This window comes from Gopherus evgoodei, chromosome 10 (genome assembly GCF_007399415.2).
Source record: "Gopherus evgoodei ecotype Sinaloan lineage chromosome 10, rGopEvg1_v1.p, whole genome shotgun sequence".
Taxonomy (NCBI): Eukaryota; Metazoa; Chordata; order Testudines; family Testudinidae; genus Gopherus; species Gopherus evgoodei.
In genome coordinates this window covers 35,702,868-35,712,100 of record NC_044331.1, presented here as the reverse complement: position 1 = coordinate 35,712,100, position 9,233 = coordinate 35,702,868, and positions in this window count along the sequence as shown.

Sequence of the window (9,233 nt, the reverse complement as noted above, 5' to 3'; positions counted from 1 at the left end):
ACTCGGTACTTTAAAGGGGCAATTTCACAAAGCTGAAAACAATTATGAGCCAAATCAGCTGGACAAATTTAATCAGAAAAACACAAATGATCATTGGGAATCATTTAAGGACACTGTACTAGATGCCCCAAGAGCCACAATTCCACAATTGCAGAAGAACAACATACTGGCAAAAACTGACCTGAAATTGAGAGGGGAAGTGAAGGGAGCTATACAAAAATAATATATAACCAATGAAAGAAAGAGGAAGCTGAGAGTAATGAATATAAATCAAGAGCTAGGAATTGTAGAAGGATTGATAAGGGAAGCAAACGGACAAAAGGCCTAATCCATGAACAGCGGACAACAGTTAAGGACAACAGTTTTGTTTACACAAAGAATCCGGACAATGATATTGGTCCATTACTAGATGGAAATGGTAGAATCATTAATACCACCACCAGAAAAGGCAGAAGAGTTCAATAAACTTTTCTGGTTTATATTTAGGGGAAAAAACAGATAATGGAGTCATATCATATGATAACACTCTTTCCATTCCACTAGTATTTCAGAAGGATGTTAGACAGCAGCTACTAGAGTTAGTCATTTTTAAATCAGCAGGTCTAGATAACTTGCATCTAAGAGTTTCTAAAGAAATAGCTTGACCATTAATACTGACTTTTAGTAAGTACTGAAACTTCAGGAAAGCTCCAGGAGACTGGAAGAAAGCTAATGTTGTGTCAGTATAGCAGACTGGATGACCCCAGAAATTATATACTTTTCAGTCTGACAATGATCCCAGGCAGAATAATGGAGCAGCTGATTCAGGAGTCTATTAATATAGAATTAAAAGAGGATAATATAATTAATATCAATCATCCTGGGTTTATGGAAAATAGATCCTGTCAAACTAACTTGATATTTTTAGATGAAATTACAAGTTCAGTTGTTAAAGGTAATAGCATTGAAGTAATAGACTTAGATTTTTGTAAGATGTTTGTCTTGGAATCACACATTATGATTACAAAACTCGATCTATATAAAACTAACATGGCACATATTAAAAGGATTTAAAACTGGCTAACTAATGGGTCTCCAGATGTAGTTATAAACAGGGAATCATTAAGGTGGTGTGTTTCTACTGTTCTTCTCCCTAAGCTATTTAACATTTTTATCAATGATCTGGAATAAAACATAAAATCATCACTGAAAGTTTGTGAAAGACAAAAATTGGAGGAGTGATAAATAATGTAAAAAGGACAAGTCACTGATGCAGTTATCTGGATCGCTTGATAAAAGCTGGGTATGTGGGAACAATATACATTTTAATATGGCTAAATGTGAATGTATACATCTAGGAACAAAGAATGTAGGCCATACTTACATGATGGCGCACTCTATCCTGGGAAACAGGATCTCTGAAGATTTGGAGGAAGGGGGATGGATAATCTGGTGAACATGAGCTCCCAGTGAGATGCTGTGGCCAAAAAGGCTAATCCAATCAGTGGAGGCATAAACAGGGGAAGCTAAAGTAGATGACAGGTGCCCTCTATACTGGAAGATACCTGCTAAAGGGGAGGACACATGACCTCCCCCTCTCCCGGTTGTTTGGCTGCTCTCCCTGGCAGCCAGACACAGGCAGGGAGCGGGACCAAGCTGCTACCAGATGCTGCCCAGGGCAGCGCAGCAGCTGTCTGGGAGAGCGCCTGCCGGTGGCAGTGGTGGTGGTGGGCTGCCTCCGGGCTTGGCTTCCGCGACAGCAGCTGAGCGAGCTAGAGCCCAGCCCCCCACACCCTGGCATGTTCTGTGTTCAACAGCGAGAGCCTGGCTGGGCAGGGATGGTATCAATACCAAGAAAGGGAAAATTGCTTTTGCAGTGAGCCAGCCACTCCCAGTCCCTATTCAAGCCCAAATTGATGGTATTAAGTTTGCAAATGACTTGTAGCTCTTCAGTTTTTCTTTGAAGTCTGTTTTGACACCTTGTCCTCAATTATTGGAAGTGGACCACATCCACCCTGACTGAACTGGCCTTCAACATTGGTTCTCCACTTGTAAAGTAACTCCCTTATCTTCATGTGCCAATATATATTTATGCCTGTATCTATAAATTTACACTCCATGCATCTGAAGAAGTGGGTTTTTTACCCGCAAAAGCTTATGCCCAAATAAATCTGTTAGTCTTTAAAATGCCATTGGACTCGCCATTGTTTTTGTGGATACAGACTAACACGGCTACCCCTCTGATACAGCATGGCTGAAAGAGGCTCTGGTCTGATCCCTTCTCTTCCGGCTCTGGCCCTGCCCCTTCCACTCCCCACTCAGGCTGGCTGCTGGGGGTGTGGAGGGGCACTTGACCCTTCAACCCCCCACAAATCTCCTACAGTAGAGAGGTTATTTTACTGTATTTGGTTTAGGCCTTGCTGGAGCCCTAGGCATAACTAACAGTGTGAATCAAAGGCTGTGAACTAGAGTAGGCCTGGCCTTGACAAAGTAACAACATCCTATGTATTAGCTAACACCAAGTAAGCACATTCCTGACCTGAAAGGATGGTGCAGGACATTGAGAGTTCTCAAGTAACTATGTAAACACATTCTTAACAGATGGCACAGGAACATACCAACCCCTCGTAAGATTAGGATTGGATGACAGGATAATGGTGTTTTGTTTGAACTAGCAGGTACAAGGTGTAGGGTAGGTAACTAACAACATTTGGCATGTAATATGTCACTTGTTTGTATCAGTGTATATAAGACGTCATAGGAGAGGCATCTTTGACCAGCCTAGGGGCAGTGTCCTGGTGCGCTGGCTGAGCTGGTACCATTGTCGCAGGCATACATGCATTAGTGTACATGTAGCTCCTACGGGACCCGAGTACCATGTTTGTTGACCAAGTGCCTTCACCACTGAACCAAACTGGTTGGCTTTCTGATGAACAACATTGAGGTCTACTGAATTAACAAGCTTCAGTGTCTGCTAATTCAGCTGACATCAGAGCTCCAAGACCAGTAACAAGCACTGTTGCAGCAGCAACGTTTCTCAGCACTTAACATTTGGCACTGCGGTGATAGCTGTTGGAATACTGTATCCAGTTCTAGCATCCACAATTCAAGAAGCATGTTGAAAAATTGGAGAGCATTCAGAAAAGAACCATGAGAATGACTGAAGTATTAGAAAACATGCCTTACAGAGACTGACTCAAGGAGCTCAATCTATTTAGCTCAAAGAGAAGGTTAAGGGGTGACTTCATTACAGACTATAAGCACCCACATGGGGAACAAATATCTGATAACAAGCTCTTCAATCTAGCAAAGAAGTGTAACATGATCCAATGGCTGGAAGTTAAAGCTAGCCAAATTCACACCGGAAATAAGGCATAAATTTTTGAACAGTGAGGGTAATTAATCAGTGAAATGATTTACCAAGGGTCATGGTAAATTTCCATCATTGGAAATTTTTAAATCAATATCAGATGACTTTTTTCAAGATATGCTCTAAGTATCATTTTTGGGAAATTATATGGCCAATGTTATACAGGAAGTTAGATGGTGGGCAACCTGTGGCTCGTGAGCGCCCGTCATGGTAATCCGTCGGTGGGCTGTGAGACATTTTGCTGATGTTGACCATCCGCAGGCACAGCCGCCCACAGCTTCCAGTGACCGTGGTTTGCCGTTCCTGGTCAATGTCAACTGCGGGAAGCAACGGCTCTTCCTGCAGCTCCCATTGGCTGGGAACAGCGAACTGGGAGCTGCGGGCGGCCATGCCTGTGGACAGTCAATGTAAACAAACTGTCTCGCAGCCCACCAGCATATTACCCTGATGAGCTGCATGCAGCCCGTGGCCCACAAGTTGCCCACCACTGAATTACACCTTCACAATGGTCCCTTCTGGCTTTGTAATCTATGAATTATATAAAAAAAAAATTAAATCCAGAGACAGAACTTTGCTTCAGACCAGATGGCTGTGCACTGAATAGATGTTAAATAAATACAGGTTTATTTTTTTTTAAAAAATAAAAAACTAAAAAAGATGCTTTATTATGCAAATATATTTAGTTGCCAAAACCCGATAAAAAAACAAAGAATGTGTTCCCACCTAAGCTTAATTCTTATAATTCAGATTTATGCATGAGTCCAAAAGTGAAGAATTGAATTAACTGAATTTGGTTATAAAGGCATGTACAGCTTTCAGTGAGTTTTCTTCAGAAACCAGGACTCAAATTCTTGTTTTGTATAAGTGCTTACAAACATCATTTTGAAAAACAAAGCATGTTAGAGAGGTAGTATAGTCTTGTGGTTATAGCACAGGACTGGGAATCAGAATTATTTCAGAAATCATGTGCAACTTTGGACAAGTCATTTCATTCTTTGTCTCTTTTTCCCTATCTGAAACAATACTATATACCTGTTGTGAGGTTTATTTTTGGTAAATTACAGAAGTGCAAAATAGTATTAATTCCAAACTAAAACTGATAATTGAGATATGTCTTTAAAGTTAATAGTATTTTTCATTGACAATGTATAAATAAAGAAATATGGAACCATAGATTATTTTAATGTACATATTACACCTAGTAAACAGGAGCTGCTAACAGGGAGTTTTGCAAGGGAGTTCTCCAGGTGAAGGAGGAGCACATACAGCATCTGTGGGGTAAGTGACTGTCTGCAGTGTTTGGGTTTGTGTGTGTGTTTGGGGGTTACTTGCTGTGTGCTGAGCTTGTGTTTGTCAGTCTGTTTGGTTTGTTTGTTTGAAGGACCGTGTGCTGTAGCTGGCAGTTGGAGGTGGAGCTACTAGGAAGGTTTGAAAGCTAGAAGCCTCTGGTAATTGGCTGAACCTTAACCAGTGGGCGGGGCATTCACTCAGGCCAGGGCTTTATAAAGCTGCGCACAAGCGACCAGGGAGCTTAGCGGAACAAGAGCTGCTAACAGGGAGTTTTGCAAGGGAGTTTGGAAGGGGAGTAGGAAGGGAGGGGGGGTCCCTTGTCGGTCTCATCTGTGACCCATTGGTCCCCTGAACCCATAACCTGAGCCACATTGAAAACCTTTGTTTACAGCAGAGAGGAGCGGACAGGGAGCTGTAGACGGGAATTTGAGAGGGTTTGACAGAGGGAGGCTTACAATGGTGAGGAGGACCCGCAACACCTGTGCCAGCACTGCTTCTGTCTCCTCCACCTGCGCCTGTAGCCAGACAGAGCACCAAAGCATGGATGCTTTTACCCAGATTCTGGTGTGGGCTTGCAAAGACTGTAATTTGCAATTTCCACTTACTGATATCCAGGCTGGGGGTGGCATCCAATGTGAAAGGTGCCTACTGGTGGAATCTCTCAGGCAGCAGGTGGGAGAGCTACAGGAGGAGGTGGCCAGGCTGAGGAACATCCATGTCCATGAGCAATTCCTGGACAGTATCCATGTGGAGACAGCTGATGGTGCTGTCCCAGTTGACAGGGCTACTGATACTCCAGTGGAGGAGGAGATGCCTCAGGGTGTATCTGACACACCAGTGGAGGAGGAGGCTCAGGGCGGACACAGCCAGCTGGTTACTTCTAGCAGCAGGCAGTGCTCCACTGCTGCTGCGAACCCTCCTGTTGTGGTAAAAGATAACCGTTATGCTCTTCTTGATACAGGAGAGAAGAAATCACCCCCAACAGTTAAGAGGGTGAAGCCTCGTACCCCTAAGGCTGGGAGGTCTGCTGCCACCACTGATAAGAAACGTAGGGTAGTGGTGGTTGGAGACTCTCTGCTGAGGGGGACGGAGACACCCATCTGTCGCCCTGACCGTTCATCCCGGGAGGTATGCTGCCTGCCGGGGGCCCGTATCCGAGATGTTACAGAGGCTTTGTCGAGGATTATCCGGCCTTCTGACTACTATCCCATGCTACTCATCCATGTGGGCACAAATGATACTGCGAGGTGTGACGCTGAGCAGATCAAGAGTGACTACAGGGCTCTGGGAGTACGGGTTAAGGACTTTGGAGCGCAGGTGGTATTCTCTTCGGTTCTTCCCGTTGAAGGTAGGGGTCCGGGCAGAAACAGATGCATCGTGGAGGTGAATGCCTGGCTGCGAAGATGGTGTCGCCAGGAGGGCTTTGGCTTCCTCGACCACGGGATGCTATTTGAGGAAGGACTGCTAGGAACAGATGGCGTTCACCTTTCGAAGCAGGGAAAGGCCTTATTTGCGCACAGACTGGCTAACCTAGTAAGGAGGGCTTTAAACTAGGTTCGACGGGGACAGGTGAGCAAAGCCCACAGGTAAGTGGGGAACAAGACCTGGGAGATGGGTTGGAAACAGGAGGGAGCACGGGCTATAATGGCAGAGAGGAAGGAGGGTCAGGGCAAAGCTGGGAGGCAAGATCAAACCAGTATCTTAGATGCCTTTATACAAATGCAAGAAGTATGGGTAATAAGCAGGAAGAACTGGAAGTGCTAATAAATAAATACAACTATGACATTATTGGCATTACTGAAACTTGGTGGGATAATACGCACGACTGGAATGTTGGTGTGGATGGGTATAGTTTGCTCAGGAAGGATAGACAGGGGAAAAAGGGAGGAGGTGTTGCCTTATATATTAAATGTACACACTTGGACTGAGGTGGAGATGGACGTAGGAGACGGAAGTGTTGAGAGTCTCTGGATTAGGCTAAAAGGGGTAAAAAACACAGGCGATGTGGTCCTGGGAGTCTACTACAGGCCACCTAATCAGGCGGAAGAGGTGGATGAGGCTTTTTTCAAACAACTAACAAAATCATCCAAAGCCCAAGATTTGGTGGTGATGGGGGACTTCAACTATCCAGATATATGTTGGGAAAATAACACCGCGGGGCACAGACTATCCAATAAGTTCCTGGACTGCATTGCAGACAACTTTTTATTTCAGAAAGTTGAAAAAGCTACTAGGGGGGAAGCTGTTCTAGACTTGATTTTAACCAATCGGGAGGAACTTGTTGAGAATTTGAAAGTAGAAGGAAGCTTGGGTGAAAGTGATCATGAAATCATAGAATTTGCAATTCTAAGGAAAGGTGAAAGGGAGTACAGCAGAATAGAGACAATGGATTTCAGGAAGACGGATTTTGGTAAGCTCAGAGAGCTGATACGCAAGGTCCCATGGGAATTAAGACTGAGGGGAAAAACAACTGAGGAAAGTTGGCAGTTTTTCAAAGGGACGCTATTAAGGGCTCAAAAGCAAGTTATTCCGATGGTTAGGAAAGATAGAAAATGTGGCAAAAGACCACCTTGGCTTAACCACAAGATCTTGCGTGACCTACAAAATAAAAAGGCGTCATATAAAAAATGGAAACTAGGTCAGATCACGAAGGATGAATATAGGCAAATAACACAGGAATGCAGAGGCAAGACTAGAAAAGCAAAGGCACAAAATGAACTCAAACTAGCTATGGGAATAAAGGGAAACAAGAAGACTTTTTATCAATACATTAGAAGCAAGAGGAAGACTAAGGACAGGGTAGGCCCACTGCTCAATGAGGAGGGGGTAACAGTAACGGGAGACTTGGAAATGGCAGAGATGCTTAATGACTTCTTTGTTTCGGTCTTCACTGAGAAGTCTGAAGGAACGTCTAGTATAGTGAATGCTTACAAGAAGAGGGTAGGTTTAGAAGAGAAAATAAGGAAAGAGCAAGTAAAAAATCACTTAGAAAAGTTAGATGCCTGCAAGTCACCAGGGCCTGATGAAATGCATCCTAGAATACTCAAGGAGTTAATGGAAGAGGTATCTGAGCCTCTAGCTATTATCTTTGGGAAATCATGGGAGACGGGGGAGATTCCAGAAGACTGGAAGGGGGCAAATATAGTGCCCATCTATAAAAAGGGAAATAAAAACAGCCCAGGAAACTACAGACCAGTTAGTTTAACTTCTGTGCCAGGGAAGATAATGGAGCAGGTAATCAAAGAAATCATCTGCAAACACTTGGAAGGTGGTAAGGTGATAGGGAATAGCCAGCACGGATTTGTAAAGAACAAATCGTGTCAAACTAATTTGATTGTATTCTTTGATAGGATAACGAGCCTTGTGGATAAGGGAGAAGCGGTGGATGTGATATACCTAGACTTTAGTAAGGCATTTGATACAGTCTCGCATGATATTCTTATAGATAAGCTAGGAAAGTACAATTTAGATGGGGCTACTATAAGGTGGGTGCATAACTGGCTGGATAACCGTACTCAGAGAGTAGTTGTTAATGGCTCCCAATCCTGCTGGAAAGGTATAACAAGTGGGGTTCCGCAGGGGTCTGTTTTGGGACCGGTTCTGTTCAATATCTTCATCAACGATTTAGATGTTGGCAAAGAAAGTACGCTTATTAAGTTTGCGGACGATACCAAACTGGGAGGGATTGCAACTGCTTTGGAGGACAGGGTCAAAATTCAAAATGATCTGGACAAGTTGGAGAAATGGTCTGAGGTAAACAGGATGAAGTTCAATAAAGATAAATGCAAAGTGCTCCACCTAGGAAGGAACAATCAGTTTCACACATACAGAATGGGAAGAGACTGTCTAGGAAGGAGTATGGCAGAAAGAGACCTAGGGGTCATAGTGGACCACAAGCTTATTATGAGTCAACAGTGTGATACTGTTGCAAAAAAAGCAAACATGATTCTGGGATGCATTAACAGGTGTGTTGTAAACAAGACACGAGAAGTCATTCTTCCGCTTTACTCTGCGCTGGTTAGGCCTCAACTAGAGTATTGTGTCCAGTTCTGGGCACCGCATTTCAAGAAAGATGTGGAGAAATTGGAGAGGGTCCAGAGGAGAGCAACAAGAATGATTAAAGGTCTTGAGAACATGACCTATGAAGGAAGGCTGAAGGAATTGGGTTTGTTTAGTTTGGAAAAGAGAAGACAGAGAGGACATGATAGCAGTTTTCAGGTATCTAAAAGGGTGTCATCAGGAGGAGGGAGAAAACTTGTTCACCTTAGCCTCCAATGATAGAACAAGAAGCAATGGGCTTAAACTGCAGCAAGGGAGATTTAGGTTGGACATTAGGAAAAAGTTCCTAACTGTCAGGGTAGTTAAACACTGGAATAGATTGCCTAGGGAAGTTGTGGAATCTCCATCGCTGGAGATATTTAAGAGTAGGTTAGATAAATGTCTATCAGGGATGGTCTAGACAGTATTTGGTCCTGCCATGAGGGCAGGGGACTGGACTCAATGACCTCTCAAGGTCCCTTCCAGTCCTAGAGTCTATGAGTCTAGTGTGTTAGAATAGATGGTTAATATTTGAAATTTACTCTAAAAACTCAAA